This window comes from Erithacus rubecula (genome assembly GCF_903797595.1).
Source record: "Erithacus rubecula genome assembly, chromosome: 8".
Classification (NCBI taxonomy): Eukaryota; Metazoa; Chordata; class Aves; order Passeriformes; family Muscicapidae; genus Erithacus; species Erithacus rubecula.
This window is the reverse complement of record NC_136659.1, coordinates 28,207,818-28,225,140: the sequence shown is the minus strand read 5'-3', so window position 1 is coordinate 28,225,140 and position 17,323 is coordinate 28,207,818. Positions and strand designations below refer to the sequence as shown.

Here is a 17,323-nt window from a genome sequence, read left to right as displayed (position 1 = left end):
AACCCAGTGACAGGTTAGTGTGCTTAGCAGTGTGACAGCAGGCAGTGTCTTGTCCCACCTTTTCCAGCTTGGAATATGTTCCAAGGGAAGGAATCTGGGTTGCTGGTAGCTTTTGGTGGCTCTGATGTGGCTTGAAATGTCCCTGTGGGAGGAAAGTTTAAAGAGTGATTTCAGGGCTTTGAGGTGTTGGGAGAGAGGCTGGGACAGGCAGGACCATCTGCATGGGGGCTGCAGGGAAGGGATGCACTGCAAGGAACCTGCTCCCAGTGGGAATGGTGGTGAGCTGGGGCAGGGGATGCCATGGCAGGGGAGGGATGCAGGACCTGGGCACATCCAGCAGTGCTGCTGTGGTGTTTAGAAGCCAGCCCAGGGGTACTGCTCCTCAAACAGGGCTTGTGAGCATGTTCTGAGGTTTGGCTGCTGTGCCAGCTCTGGGATCAAAGGGGTCATCTTGTGCAGTTCAAGTATTTTGTGAACAATTAAACTGCAATTTGTGTCAGTGTGACTGCTCTTAAAATGTGATGGCAATTACGGGAAGTGCAATGTTTGATGACTAGTATCTCATTTTCTAGAAGGTGATTGAGATTTCTTTTTCACACTCTGAGGCAAATTACTCTAAATTTAAGATCTACTGAGTGGAGAAGACAACAATTTATCCTAGATTAATCCCAAAAACTTCATAAATCCTTTAGGTGTAGTGGTTTGTGTTGCTGATGGTTTGTTGCTAAAGACTTTAGGTCTGGAAAAGCTTCCCCTGTGCAAAGAAAATATTTTTTTTTGGACACTGAATCCATGACCCTCACTAGAACTCTGCAAACACACAGGGACAGCCTGACTGTGCAAGGTGGTGCTTTTACCAGCAGCTGCTGGTTGGGGTCAGGCAGATCACAGGGAAGGATCACAGCAGCTCCCTGTGCTCCCTCTCTCCTCCCCACATTCCTGAGCTTTGGTGATTTAAGGTTAACATTCCTTCTTTTGTTTGCAGCTATAAAAAATAGGCATCTTACAGGGAATGGTGAGATGATGTGCAAATTCAGCAATGAGAGATAGAGGATGTTATATTCCCATTGGTAGTTGTGTCCTCACATATTTTAACAGGCTTGAGGATGGACAGACATCTTGTTCTTCTTGTGCTTGTCCAGCACAACCACATCTCCAGTTCCAGCAGGACCTCTTGGGTAGTACCCCAATACCAATTAGTTAGGAATTATTTGAAGTATTAAATATTTCACATGTTCAGAGTATTAACAATTTCCAACAGTAAACATCCTCTCTGTTTTTTTGTCCTGTGTTTTAGAGGGCTGTGCACCCTGACCCACTACCAGGTAGGAATTCTGATCTCATTTAACTGTGAGCAGCTGGTTTTTGTCATTGGCTTCAGGATACTGCTCCTGCAAGGACAACTGAAATTTTTGTAGCTTTGCCTTTTTCTATTTTTGCTTCAAAGGACATGTCCCTATATTATTATGAAAATCATCTTTCACTAGACTAAACTTTGAAGCTGCAATATTAACCACTTTATATGGCTATGATGAGAGTTTCTGTGGAAAAGAGACAGCAACATCCTCTTTCTGTTCTAACCCAGCCTGTTTGCTATTTTTGCATGTGATATTTTGATGCTGCCTCACCTTATGCTAAACCCCAATCTTCCACTTATTTACTTTATTTGTGATTGAGTTAGCTTTTGTATTACCAGCATAACTTACTTCAATAACACATTCTATGGTATTTTGAACTTGCTTTGTGGGTTTTTTTTTCCACTCTCTCTAACAAATTATTTTATTTGTCTACTTTGGCACTAAATAAAGCTTGGTTTTCTTTCTTTTTAAGGACACTGGCTTACTGATTTCTACATGAAAATTTCACCAGCATTAAGACTACTTGTTAGTATGCACAGCTACAGCAGAGGATGTTTTATTTTTTGACAGCTCCAGCTTCGTTAACGTCTCTGTAAACTGTGGAAAGAAAGCTGCCATTTTAGTACATAAGTAGGCTGTACTACAAACAGACACATTTCTGAAGCAGGAACCAATCCTGAAAATATTGCCAATTTGCTTGCAATTAGAAATGAGATTGACTATCATATCTTTAATTAAATATGCTAAGTGAGTTGATCAAAAAATGGCCAGGCTGATGAAATGAAAGTATTCTTGATCTGCATCTAAACATACACTTTTCAAAGGAAGTTGTAGCCTTTTATCATGCCTTCATGTTCCAATAGCTGGCATTGATTTCAGCCTGTCAGCTTGAGTCTACTGGTGTTGATAAGGAAGCTTTGATAATGTGATGATATTTTTATTTAAATAAAGCTATTTTTTCCCCCAGAGGTACATGAATTTGGGATCACCTTGTTGGGTTTGCCCTTTTGTATTCCATAAGTTACCCAGAATCTCCTGCTCCTGCTTATTTATTTAGTTTTGTGATTTTGTCAAGGTTATCAGCTAGATATTCTATCAGGGCCTATTTCTTCTGTGCCTCTAGCTTCTGAAAATTGAGATTTAACTTTGTCTGGCAGTTAGGACCTACTGCACAACCACTGGCAGCTCTGCAGACCTTGTCAGCTCAGCACAGGGGCTGTGGGGAAGGGAAGCTGCCTCTTTCTTTAGACAATGCTTTGACCCAGAAGAATATTCAGTGCATTGCCTTGCAATCCACTGTCACCATCTGTCCTCTCCAGTTATGTGCTTTCATCCACCATCAGCTCCTCACCCACCTGCCCTGTGAAGCACTGATGGGATATTTTCTTTCAACTTTTACTGTACCTCCTCTCAGACTGGCCAAGACTCTTTCCTTAAACCCAGGTACCAGTTTTTCTTCCTCTGCTTGTCTGGCTTGGTGTGTGTATATCCACCCAGTAAACAAGAGCAGTTTACTTCACAAAGAAATATGGTTTTACTCACTACAAGCCATTTTAAACCATTTATTTGACTTTTAAATTATCCTCAGCATTGAACTCTCATCTGCTCTGCAGATGGAAAGCAGCTCTTACCAAGCAGCCTTTGTTGTCTGGGATTTCCCCAGCCCACACTCAAACCATTGTGATGTTCTTCTGACCACTTTCATTTTACATTGTCCCCAAGGCTTAGCCAAGCTCCCTGGATTTCCCAAGCAGGTGATAATTGCTGTTCTGGAGCTTTCTGAGCTGGCATTACATGGACCAACCTCCTGACCATCCTCAGGCTCTGAACCTGCCTGTGGGTGTGCTCTCCTTCTGCAGGGTCTCACTGTCAGGATAGAGTTAGTCCTCACCAAAACATTCCAAAGGATTATTCAGTGTGAAAGGGGCTTCACAAATACCACATGATGGTCTAGGAGACCAGGAGAGGAGGTGCTTTTCCATCAGCTTGTTGGAAGTTGTGTAGTTTGAGCACTGCATCAGTGCTGTTAGCTGAAAATAGGCTTGTGTTCACTAATGTTAGAAACAACTGCTGCCACTCCTGAGGTGATCAATGGAGGCCAGGCCATGTGCAGCATCCCTTCCTTATCAAAGAGGACCCACGGAGAGAAGCTGAGGAGGGACCTGTCCCCTTGTGTAAGGCAGTGTGAGGTATCAGCATTACAAAGGTCACATTTTTCCTAATAGGACCACATTCCTTCACAGAAACTGGTCTCTTGTGGTTTGGTTTGTGTTTTAAACAAATTTCTGGGCAAATTTCTGGTGTGTCTCTGGGATTTCTGATGTCTCTATGTGTCCTTAAATTTAGTTCTTCATAGGCACCAGCTGATATGTATACATAATTGCACATTTCATGGTTGGAGTTATTCAGTAATAACTAAGTTTAAGTTAACTTTGGGTAAGACTTAACACTGAAGACCTTTGCCCTTCTGTTTTTAGGTAGTCAGTGCTGTCATGGAGATTGGAGACCCTTTGTCACTGTTTGCTCGTTATTGGATAAACCAGACACACAGAGGCACCTCCTTCTCACACACTCTTAGCCCTCTTAAGATGACAAGAAATTTTCCTTGAGAATCCTTTGGGGTTTAGCTCCAATGCTTTGGATGTTCCATAGCAGAGAAGTTCCTCATTTTAATCTCTTGTTGTGTTCTTTCTTTGTTGATTTCTTTTTTATACCAGACATTACTTCATGAACTTTTATTCTGTCTCCTTTGCTATTCTCTGAAGATAATAATCCAAATCTTTTCAATCTTTTGTGAATTTCTACACCCTTGATCCTACTTGTTGCTCTTTGAGTCCTCTGAAGTTCCCAGTCTCTGAGATGGCTGGAGATGGCTGGACCACAGCAGTCTGCTTGAAGTCGTACCACAGATCTATGTCAAGATACTGTATCTTTTTATTGTTCTTTAGCCTATTTTATCTGTTTACTTACTTTATCTGCACACAAAACCCAAATCTGGGTGGCACCTGGTGGCAAAGGCTGTGATCTAGGTTACTTCTTAAAGCATCCACGGTATATGTGTGCAAACTGCTCCTAAAGACTTGTATTGACTCCATAACCCCACAGGCAATTCCTGTGGTGTGTAACCTTTGCTATTAGAAAAACAGAAAAATATCTAACCTGAAGGTAAAAATTTATATCTTACATACCTCCCAAGGCCAGGGAAACAAGCTTTCCCCACTTGTCTGTGTGATGCTCTCTTACATGTTTGAAGACCCTCATCACATTTCCTCTTTAGCATTCTCCTTGGGAACATGTGCCATTTTGGTCATGTTTTCTGGAGTTCTTGGCATTCCTATGACCTTTCCAACTGAGCCATGTCTTTCCTGCCCAGTTGAGCTCTCAGCTGTGCAGACTGAGTGGAGGTGATTCCCTCATGTCCTACAAGGTTTAAGCCAGGTCACACCTAGCAGCATGATGTGCACATCAGCTGATGTCCAGCTTGTGAACAACTTCACTGCCCCACTAAACCCCCTTCTGCAGTACTGCTGTTCTTTAGCTCAGCCATAGATTCAGGTCTTTTCTCTGTCCTCACTGAGCTGAACTCCATCATCTTCTTCCCCATCCTCATCCAGAGGAGGATGGACATGGATCTGAACTGTCTCCTGCTTGGTGCAAATTGAAAATTTACCTGTTTTCATCCTCCTGTTGAATTGTCTGGTACAAGTCCTAATTAACTCCATTCAATGCATCCTTCTGTTTTGAAAGAAAAATCAGTCATCACTACATTCAAGTAGCATTTAATTTGCTTGCTTTGGTTTATGACAGATTTAATCCAGTTCACTACTCATTTTATGAGAAAGGCACATGAGAAAATAACTTATCAACAGCTTTACCTTCTTGCCTTTCCCTGCCAAGGCCCCCTTCTTTAGCTGTACCTTGGCCATTTGTCATTTGTAATCAATCTTAGCAGTTTGCCTTTTCTTCTAAATTCAGAACTTCACACAGACACAATGAACTTTGTTTGCCATAGTGTTGTCCATTCATCTGACATTTTTGGAGGCCTCTGAGGTTTTGCTTAGTCCCCACTGGGGCCTGATTAACTTAATAATTTATGGCAGCCCAGTCAATTCAACTTCTGACAGTCATGAATAGACTTTATGTAATTTGGAGACTGGTTAATAGCCTGTCTTGTTCCAATATTTCCTTATTCTGATGCAATTTTTGAGCATAGTACCAGAGGAAACCAATAATTAATTTTATTATGTTTTTACACAAAACCCAAAACCCTTCTTTTTTTTTTGTTGTATTGAGCAATTAGCTTATGGTGTTCCTATTCCAGCCTTTAAAGTCTCTCCCTGGTCTTCAATATCCATTTGTACTCTTCTCACTCCCCCTTCCTTCAGTGCCAACTGAAATTAGAAATTTTACTGGTTTTTACAGATTCAGATTTCTATATTCCTTTGGCATTTCCATATATTGTTTGTTGGCTCAAACAATATATGGAAACTTCCCATTTGGCATAATGGCTTGATCTTTGTAATCTTGAGAATGCACAACCTTTTGGGCTTAAACATATAGAATCACAGAGAGTGGTAGGAAGGGACCTTAAAGACATCTAGTTCCAAGACCCATGCCTATATATATATATATATATATGAAAATTAAAACATGGAATCTTTAAATATATGTTTTTGTGTTTGAACTTTTGATTGTTAAGTACCAATCTCCCATCTTTACCACTGCATGAGAGCCTGGTGTCCTACCTGCTCTGCACATCTCGTGTCTTGTTTTTAATCAGGTCAATGTTAGACTTGTAAAGGGGTGTGTGAATCTGAATTTAAAATGCTGTACTTGGCTTGCACAAACTCTCAGTGCATGCAAGGTGTGTGATGCAGCCTGCAACACGATAATGTAAACCAAGAGCATTGACACAAAGGAGGTGAGAAGTAGCTGGTTACTCATCACTGCCTAACCTCCCCACCCGGATGAGCCTTTAGCTAATGGTTCAGCTAATGCTGTCTTTCAAATTAGATCCACCATAATATTTCAAATTAAAGAATTCAGCTGCAGTGGGACAGACACATGGGAAAGATTAAGATGAATTAAGTAAAGGTGTGACATTAAATTGCAACAGTTAAAGCCCACGAAATCCCTGTGTGGATGTTCTCTCTTTTACAGATAAAATATCCCTCACTTCCTTTACATTTATTTCTGAAAAGCTTAATCCTGAAGCGTTCACACTGGGGTTTAAGGCCCTCTTGCTTTCCTATCTGCAGTTAATTCAACTTAAATGTCTTAGGTAGGCTGCCAATCTAAGTTAAGAGTAGAAGGTTTTCTACATTACTTATAACTTGTGTTTTAAAGCAGAGAAATGAGTTCTTTAAGTTCTGCCTTGTGTCATTTGACAATTTGTGTTAGGCAAGTGCTACATTATCATCATTTTTGTTGCTTTTTCTGTCTATTAGGCATCTCAGCATGGGATATTAAACATCCTCTCTTCTTTTAGTCTAGAGATTTATAATGCTAATTTTACAGGAATGCCATGTGGGACCAAGCCAGACATATTACAGATACCTGAATGTCTCGTGTCTGCACAAACCCACCCTGACTGATGCTGCCTTGCTATCTTTCTTTTTTCAGACAGGTATGTCCCTCATCAAACTTTACATTCTTTTTTTTCCTGAGATTTTTGTGCTGTCTTGACCTCAAGTTTTAAAGCACTTCAGGCTGCTGTAATATCATAAAATAAATGACTGGTCAGGTCAGGCATGTTTGTGATATTAGAAACTAATCTGATATGAAGAATTCTTCAGGGCTCAGGTGGAAGTGGAACACTGCTCTCCTGCAAACAGTTTTAGGAACAGAAAAGATTCTGGGAATAAGGAAAAGAACTGGGTGACTTGTATGCACCCTCTAACCAATATTGACCATAATAAATAATTTTTGCTTGCAACCATCAGATGCCCAGGTGTTCAGAGCCATTGAATGCCACCACATTTCTGTGATTAGTAATGTCAGGATGAGCACTCTGTGCCACTCTGTAGCATTGTCATTGAGATCTGCCAGCAATATAGGGCAAGGCAGACTATTGAGTCAAGTTTATGTGGGATCATGAATTGAAAGCTTGCTATAAGAAACATTAAATAATTAAAACACAAATTCCACAAGGGATGCTGAAATGAAGAGGAGCAATTTGCAGACAATGTGAGTGGATGCTCAGACAATGGACTCATTATATTTCTGCATTGAATATGTGTGCTAGTTAAAGCCCTGGTGAAATATTTCAATTGGAAAAAATGGATGGAAGGTGATTTTCTAGCTTTCAGTAGCAACTGTTCCCTGATTGAATCCACTGCTGAAATGTCAGGCATTCACCAAGGCATTTCTAAAGCACCATGCATGCTGTCACTGCCACATACTGGCTACCAACCAGTGACCTGTGTGGGTAAGGAAGGAGGGAGACTAAAAAGAATAATGGGAGTGGGGTGTGGAGAACACACCTGTAACCTCTGAAATTCAGGTTACTCTCATCTCCCACCAAAGTGATCAACTTCAACTGTTAGATTCCACAAGTACAGAAAAAAGGGGTTTAGCACTGTTTGGGAAGATGAATTGTGTATTTCCACACCCTAACACCTGATGCTTTCTCCTGGATTTACCTTGCAAATTCCTTCTTTTGAGAGCATAAATGTTTTTCAAGCAGTGCTCTCTGTATGTAAACTACTGACATGAACTCTTCACTGATCATCTTTAGTCTGCTTTTTCAAGACTTAGCATCATTATAAAATACTCAGTAAAAATATTGATTGTTGAAGTGCAGATTGTTTTTCACATTTCCTTTGGCCTGATCCTGTAACCACAAATAGACATAAATAGTTCAACAGATCTTTATTATTTTTGCTCAAAAGAAGCCAACCATATGTGTTGGAAGGAATGAGACTGTTAACTGTGAATTGTGACTTCTGCAGGGGGAAGGGAGAAGATGGACATGCTGTATCCTTGTTTTTTGTGACAAAGGACAGAGAATAGCAGGGAACTTGAGCCTGGACAGAATCAGTAGGACAGGTCACACCACTGGACTCTGGACATCACTCCAAAGGCACAGAAAAAAGGTGATGTGGGAAGCTGCACTTGATGTTTGTTGATTTACCTGTCTGTGGTCTTAAAATGGTTGAGCTGTAGGCCCACCCTAACAGTATTTTCAAACAAACAAACAAAAAATTTTGAAAACCTGGAAGGGGAATTATAAAGAGTTACAAGGATAAAGCAAGACCTGAAGAATAGAGTTAAAAATCCTGATAGACAGTCCTTAAACCTGATAGCTAAAATTAATTGGAAGTTCAGCTTTGATGAATGCAGATAAATACAAATAAATTTGAGAGCTTGGCTATGAGGCCATCTTAAAAGCCTACATAACTGGTGGACTTCTCTCTCAAATTCCCAGACTGGATCTTCCCAGGTAAACAGCTGCTTCAGTAGAAATTACTGGCTTGATGCATAAATTCCTGAATTAAATTCCCTTTGGTTTTTCATGCATGAGGTCAAGTGTGGTGGTTCTGCTTGGTTGTGTGCAGTTACTTCTGCAGCCACTTCCTGGTTAAGACCTTTTCAAAGACATGTATTCTCCAGTGATTCCCTCAAGCCACTTTTTAATACATAAAATTCTTGTGCTTCCTAATTTTTTATTTTTTTTTTTTTGTTTCTAGATTTATACAGAAAAGAAAAAAAAATAAAAGCCAGGAGGGTAAAGTGCTTTTTACTTTCCAATATTTAGTTATCTTAAAACTGAAAGGTACTGTGCTCCATGCTGCACACATATCACCTTTTAGAGGGTTTCTCATGGGTGGGCAAATTCCTGAATTCAGAAGGGAAAGACTATATTAAAGACTATTAATTATTTTACCTAGGGAAAAGCAGAGCTTTTCTGCTACTTACAGAGTGGTGTAAAGGAAAAAAATATAGGTCAAAATGCAAATACTCCTTTAAGCTTCCAAGCTACTGAGTTTATATATTTATTTTCTATTTTGTTATGTCAAAACACTAATACTAATAAATAAAAAGCACAGTATTAAAGATGTGTCCAAACTGGTGACTTGGTGAGGAACTGCCATCACTTGAAAATACATGAGGGAGAGAGGTCCAAGGTCTGATGTGTCCCTTCACCACCTCTCCCCTGGTGTGGGGACTTCCAAATGGACAAAGCACTGCAAGATTCTCTCTGAACTTGACAATTGCTAGGTGCTTAATTCCTCTTAAAAGAACACAAAAACCTGCATCCTAACCCAAACTGTCATCTGAAAATTGGAACATGTCTTGATTAAGGTCACAGAAGAATGATAAGAGAGTAATGAAGAGTAATGAACAGCACTCAAATATGCTGAGTCTTACTTTTTTGCATTAAATACAAGGCAGTCTTTCTTCTTCATATTACACTGTTAATTGCCAAACAGATATTTTGAAAAGCAGGTTCCAATTGATGTGTCCTTGGAGAAAGACTTGTGCTCACCCTGCAGAAAGCTTTAATTCCTCAGTGTGTTTTAAAATAAGGTTTTAGTGCTGAGCTTTCCAACTCAGACTTAATGCAATTCAAAAGATTTTTTTTTTTTGACAGGGAAAAATGAGTAAAGTCACCAAATTAACTGTCTTTCAAGGAAAAAAAATTCAAAGCTGAATAAATGTACGTCTTCATCAGTTTCTAAAAGTCTGGTTTTGGAAATGAAAAAGTTTCCCATTTTATTCAACAAGCAGGTTAATGACACTTCTTGTATTTGTGTATAATTGCAGAGGACTGCATGGGAGGCAGCTACATTTTATTAACCTCTTCCTCTGTTCATAGAGATTGAGTAGTAGACACCATCACTTTGAAATGTGCATATTGCACCAAGTCAGGGCAGACCTTCATCAGGGTCCTGGAGTCATTAATACTCTCTTCATGCAATTTCTTGCACTGTAACTTGATGGCACAACCTCTGACCTGTGTGAGGATGCAGAACCTTATTAATGCACCTTGCTGAAGGAACCTGAAACCTTCAGCTGACTCACAGGCAGACGCATCTCGCTTCCACCAGGTCCTGAGTGAAGGGCACAAGGCTTGTCACAGAGACAGGGTGATCCTGTAGGACAGCCCGGGAATAACTAAGCTTATACCAAAAAGCTTTGGGCTTCTGCTGATTGAATGACTCACAGAGCTAAGCCCAGTGAAGCTGGTAAATTTTACCCAACAGAGCTTATGCAGATCTTGGCTTCAGTCCAGCAGAGCACTTAAGCACATGCTTAATTATACGCAAATGACACAGAGCAATTGAGGTACGCACGTGTTTCAGCGCGTTGCTGGGTGAAAGACTTTATTTAGAGAAACGTGGAAAAGTTGGTAACCCCTATAAGAGGTGGTAGAGAGGTGCAAGTGACACTGTGCCACAGCCCAGGCTGCAGAGGTGCAGCAATCTGGGCAGAGAGCTAGTCCAAGGAACGCGTTAGGTTTTGGGGATTGGGTTGGGAAAAGGTTGGGGAAAGGTTGGCCTTTAGCGATTCTCCAAATAGTTTACAGTGCAAGGTAATGGTGAACATCACGGTCATGGAGATAACAGTGCACAAAACTCATGTTGTGACTTTCGGATGGATCCGGAGGCCCCGAGGGACACCACCTGTACAGGCACTGGCACTCTGCAATGGGGCTCAGCCCAGAGACGCATCAGGAGCAGGGAACCAGACCAGGCTTCCCTTCTTTACGCTGAGGGTGGCAGAGCCTGGATCAGGCTGCCCAGGGAGGTGGTGGAATCTCTCTCTTTAGACACTCCAAACCCACCTGGACGCGTTGCTGTGCCACCTGCTCCAGCTGACCCTGCCTGGGCAGAGGGGTTGGACACGATAATCTCCAGAGGACCCTTCCAACCACAATTCCCTGATGGCTGAGCCTTCGCCCTGACACGGCTCCGGCCTCCTCTGCTCCGGCGGCCCTGCCGGGCATCAGGCCGCTGGCAGCACCGAGGGGCCGGGGCAGTGAGGGGCAGTGAGGGGCAGTGAGGGGCAGCCCCGCCAGGCCCGTGCCCGGAGGGTCCCTCCCGCCCCGCCTCCGCCTCCGCTCGGGGCCGGGCGGGCAGCGCTCCCACGGCCGCCGCGGCCTCCTGACCCGCGCGTAACCCGGCACCGCCCGCCCCGGCAGCACCGCGGCCCCGGCGGGGCTCCCGGCTCCCGTCTGGCTTCCCCAGCGCCGTCATCGCCATCCTCCTCCTCCTCCTCCTCCCGTCCCGCCGGTCCTCCGGGCGCGTTTCCCGTGGTGCAGCGCGCGCGCGGCGCTCTGGCCGGGTGTCGCTGTCACCGCCCGCGGACGCTCGGCGGAGCAGCAGGAAGGAGCCGCCGCCGCCGCCGCCGCCGCTCCCCCCGGGCTCCCCCCGCCGCCGCCGCCGCCCCGCCGGCCCCCCCTGCCCGCGCCCCGCCGCCCCCGCCATGCCCGGGGCCGCGGCACGGCCGCTCTGAGCCGCTCTGAGCCGCCGCCGCGCCCCGGCCCGGCCCGGCCCGGCCGCCTTCTCCTCGCAGCTCTGCGGCCGGTAAGTGCCGGCGGGAGCGAGCCGGGGCCGGTCGGGGCCGTTCGGTGCGCGGAGGGAGGGAGGAGGAGGAGGAGGACGGGGAGGGGAAGGAAGGGAAGAAGGGAAGGGGGGGCCGCGGCGCGGCGCGTCCCGCATGGGCCGCGCTTGGCCCCGGCGCGGAGAGGCCGGCGGGGAGCGGGGATGAGCAGGCGGCGGGCGCCCTCCGCCCGCTGCTCCCGCTGCTCCCGCTGCTCCCGCTGCCCCGCCGGCAGCCGCGGGGCCGCGCAGGCCGCGGCGGGGATGGGGCCGGCGGGGCTGCCTGACAGACGCACAAAGAGCTGACGGACGGACGGACGGACAGCGCGTCCCGCCGGCCCCGTCCTCCCGGGCCGTATCCTCCCGCTGCTCGCCTCTCCATTGTTCCCGGTGTAAGATAGGTGAAGCGTGCCGACCTGCCAACAGTCATTTCGTTTGGTTTTATTTCTGCATAACCTTCTCAGAGTCTCCTCTCAGCTGCTCGGAGGAAGCTTTTGCAAGGCACCTCTTTTCCCCAGCGTCGGGAGCTGCTAACAAGTGCCAGGCTGGAAGTGGCTTGGGAGAGCAGGGGGGACCAGTAGGAGTGGAAGAGAAATTAGTTGGGCTTCAAACACTTTCACTCATCAGCATCATTCCTCCCCCGATTCCTGCCAAACCTCAGCTGGGGTGAGTGCAGCAACGTCTGCATTAAGCTGGCTCATGGAAAGGGAAGACATTTATGTTGCAGACATAAATCATCTCTCTGATCGCTTTGTTTTTGTAAACTGTTTAGGGCAGCTGTGAGAGATTTTTCAGAATGATTAAAAAAAGAGCACATATGTAGAATCCAGTGATCACAACTTTATTCTGCTTTGAAAGTCTGCTCGGAGCATGACCTATCTCTGTCTGCACACACGTGACATTCTGGTCCACGAAGTTGTAGATGGAAGAGATGTCTCAGTCCTGATGAGCAGCATCTTTGCACTGAACAGGACAAATGAAAGAGGACTGTGTTTTTTCTTTTGAATAGGGTTCCAGTTGCTTTATTTATGTCTGTACTTGTAGATGTCAGTAGTACTTTACAAGCTTGCTAGGAATATATACCTGGGTCCACCCATCATGCTTCAACATTTTGGAGTGCCCAAATCCAATTTCCTTGTTGTAAGTGGTATAAATTTTGTAGCCATTCTCCATGAGTTTGGTGAATATACCTTGTGAAGGGAAGAAGTAGAAAACCAGTACTACCCTGCATCAGTTTTTGCAGGCGTTCTTATCCTGTTCTCAAAATCAGTCCAGATAAACCAGTGGTCAGATTGAGACTTGAAATCTGTCCTGCTGTGTGAAAAGTTTGCATACCTTCAGGCAGTGTTAGTTTTTCAGTGTTCAGTTGCAGTGTTTGGGTTTGTGCATTTCCAGTGACAGCTGTCATCTGCAGGAGTTGTGGCTGCCCCGGAAGCTCTGGAGCATGTGAGGCCTTTTTTTCCTGTGGATCTCGTGGGATCTGCAGGGTGCACACACATCCATAGGACAGGCCAGCAAAGCCTGCTCTTGTTGCACTAATTGAGGAAAGCAGAATTCATTTTCAGTTGCAGTTTCCTGAAAACTGTTATGGCCTTTCATCTTGAATGCGCCACTGAATGGATATGTGTGTGTTCAGTTTGCAAAAGGGTTTTCTTTGTTGTTTTTTCTGGATGTCTGCATGCCCCTCTTCCCTAAATATACCTGTACTTAGGCAGTGAGCTGATATAAATGAAGAAAGCTGAAAAAGATGGGGATGATCTCTTGCATTTAGGCTGCTGTGTGCACATGTCCTTCCTCCTGTCTTTGCTCCTCAGGCTGAGGCCTGAGAGAACAGTTGTGTATGTAAACTATGCTTCTGTTATTGTCTGTCTTGTCCATGTGTGTTTCATGTCTGCTGTACTGCAAACATATTCTGTTTATAGAAAAATCCCTAATATAATGGGTCATGAAATCAAACTATTAAGTGGATAAGTAGCTGTTTGAAGAACCACAATGATTAAAAAAAGGGAGAAGAATTATTCAAAATGTGAAAAGTTCTATTGCAGGCTGAATTATTCACCTGAAGGAGCATATACATTGGGAATATTGTTATGTAGTTTTTCATAAGGTGATTTTCTCTCGGAGTTGAGTGTCTACAAGTTTATTTGTATGAGGATTTAAAGCACTGTGGAGCATGGGAGTGTAAAACCATTGAAGTTGGAAATTCATACTTCCATCTGAGAATTTCTGTCTACCAGTAATGTTAGAGATGAACTATGAGAATGTTAATAATATATTACTGTAGTGAACTAGGGTGATGGTTCATCATCTAAACTTAAAGAGTTTAGCTCCCTTCTAGATATGCTCTTTGCAGCACAGGTTCAGTAACACAGATTTGTGAATAATAGAGCTCAGGGTGTTGGTTGTCAGTGTATGGATTTAGGCTAAACATTTAAAAATGTACTAGTGGGGAGGAGCTGTTTGTTGTATTCTAGTAATCTGGGGAGAAACATGGTGAGTTTGGGTTTGGTTTTTGTGTCTGCTGCAAGACATTTGTGATTGATTTTGACTGGAATCTCTGTGGTGTCTTCCTCTGGTGAGGATTGCTGTGTGGGCTCTTACAAATGGAGACCTGTCTGGATGGAGCAGTTTGATGGAGTGGGCCTTAATCTATCAAAACCCCTTTAAGTGTTTAGCATAATTTGGGATTAAGTTTGATTTAATTTTGGCTCTAATATAAAGTACATTTTTCTCTGTGAAATAACTGAAGTTAAATAAGAAATAGTAATACTGGGGTAATGTCTTTCATAAATGAAGATACTGCTATTACCCTGAATATGGAATGAAGCATCCAGCTTTCTTATCCAAATTTAGCTTGTCTTGTGTATTGAATGAATGGCACAAGCATTGAAAAGTAAACACCAGTGGCAATATTTTTTATTTTGAAGGCTCTTAAATGGATCTAACAGAGCAATTTTAATAGGTTTTATTTAAAATAACTGCTTCCTCTGCTTTTTTCCTGGCATTTTAATGATAGCTGCCTTTCAAACCAGCATCATTTCTGATGAAATAGATTCAAGCCTTCAGCTTGCAGTCTGATCTGCATAACTGAGTGTTTAAAAACAAAAGTGGTCCCACAAAGGCTCCATGGATGTAACCAGACATGGGTGTCTGCTTCTATCAGGTTGTAGAGCTTATGTAAAGGGTCAGTACTGTGATTAAGTTCCACTTTAATTTGTTTAGGATTTTTTTAAATTAATGCTTTTGGAAAAATTATGTTTATTGGAGTACTGAGATTCATAATTTTTTTTCCTTTCATCTTTTCAGTTCTGTAAATTGGTATCAGTGCAAAAACCCTTGTACTAGTACTGAGTTAAATGTACAAACTTACTGATAGAACATGTCAGCAAACCACAGCCATTGGCTGTGATATGTAGTTATATGTCAAGCACAAATTTCTGTCTTAACAAAGGAAAATCCATTCAGATTTTCATGAGATTTATTTTCATTTACACAAATGCTGTTAGTTTCTTTATTTCAGTACTTTCCAGTGAAGTTAAATACACAACCCCATCTGTTTAGCTCATTAGCTGGTACTCTATATACATTTTAAATATACATTTTTTTAATCTACATAGAACAGAATGTTTTATACATCAGCAGTAATTCCATAAACTATATGAGTGATAAAATTTAAACTATTTAATTTACAAATTATTGTGCAAATTAAAATACAATAACATATGTGAGTATTCAAATATTATATGTGATTAAATTATCTTCCCTTGACTCCATATAGAGATATTTTTTGTATATCATTCAGCATGCTGGATAAAATACTTGGAAAAAATCTATATGTTCTCACAAAACTCGATTGTAAATGTGTTCCAAGGGGAAATTCACTGTCTTTTGGAAAGACTGTGGAATCCACAACATGCAGAAGGGTTACAATCTCCTGATAACTTCTTTCACACTGCCAGAATGTTATTTTGGGAGATAATATAGAAGCTGGTACTGCTTTTGTTCCAAAATAATTTTTAATGTACTCTTAGGATATTATCAGTGCGTTAATATATTCCAGGCTTTGATATCAAGAGGTAGCAGTGTGAATACTGTAATGTAGTTAATGTATTACTAACTTATATTATTTTATTGTTTCGTTGCACTTTTGAAAACAGCAAGCCATAGCTCAATAACAGCATGTGTATTGGTGTGATCCTGGGACTGATACACTCCACTGGCATCTTAGTATCACAGTATCTGCATCTTGTCATGGTATGTGCAGAGAATCTTAAGGCAGTGCTGTCTAATTCTTCCCTTATGACTAGGATGACATTTTTATAAGCGCAGAATTAAACAGTCTGATGATAAAATGAAATCTGTGTGGGAAGAAGTTCCAACCTGCAAACAGCAGTAGGGTATAATTTATGAACAGCCTATCAAATATAAACTGTCTACATCTCTTGCACTGGAAAAAAACCAAAAAATCCGACATAAAGACCAAAATCAAAAATCAAGGTATCTGTAAAATGTCCATAAAACAGTTTCTTGATATAATGTGATATTACTCACGTGTAAAGCTGTTGTGATATCTGTGTGAGCTCAGCTATATGACTGATAAATCCTTCTGCTCTAAAATTGTTTCAAATGGCAGCTACATCTGCAAGGTTAGAAGATGCCCATTCATAAAAGCTCCTACAACTGTCTTAAATGTTTTTGTAATAATTTCCCATAAAGTCTCTATTAACTTTTGCTAATTATGCACTCCACCATGGATATAAAAGACTTCATCAGAGAGGTTTACAGTGCCAGTAACATCATGACCAGGTTGTGTTACCTTAGTGCAAGAGGTGAAGTGAGAAGTACTGATGTTGTGCAGATGTGTCATAGTCATATGATCACTAGCAGTATTCAAGAAAAGGGAAAACCCAACTTTTTGCATTCTCTGAATATTAGCTGCTTTGTGATTGCCCTAAAAATTTGTCAGATTTTTCTTTTTCTGGTGTTAGGATTGCATTTGAATAAAGGAAATGGTGATAATGCTCCTAAAAGGTGTGTGTGCATGCAGATGCATATGCAAGGCACTTGTAGCATTTATTTATGATGCTGTCTGGCCTGAAGCTCTAGTCCTGGAGAATGAGAAGTGTTCATCATAGAGTGAGGTTTATTTTGCCAAACAATAAGCAGCATATTTTAGTGGGATGTCACTGGGAAGGGGCAAAGCAAGGAAGCAGTTTCTAAATGCACTGGGGTTTCTGCAGGCTTCCATGGGTACTGAAAACTCTTCAGGCTTGCTTTCAACAAGTGATCTTTAGGATTGCACTGCAGACATACTTCAGTTTTGTAAAAGCAGGGAAGAGGAAGCAAAGTGAGTATGTCAGCCAAGAAATAAATACATTTCACAGGATCCATGGATGGTTTTTTTTAGTCTGTAGGCATTCT

General features: G+C 42.5%; 1 protein-coding gene across 4 annotated transcripts in view; it reads left to right on the top strand.

Moving 5' to 3' along the window:
- The first annotated feature begins 11,441 nt into the window (after nt 1–11,441).
- Nucleotides 11,442–17,323, top strand: part of ZNF148 (zinc finger protein 148) — a 37,237-nt gene continuing 31,355 nt past the window's right edge. Inside the window, exon 1 of one of the 4 annotated variants that reach the window (XM_079310829.1) lies at nt 11,442–11,887. The gene's annotated coding sequence lies outside the window, so the exon portion shown is untranslated. Of the gene's footprint in view, nt 11,888–12,380; nt 12,569–17,323 lie in introns of those variants that run through there. The other 3 variants (XM_079310827.1, XM_079310830.1, XM_079310828.1) reach the window with 3 other exon arrangements.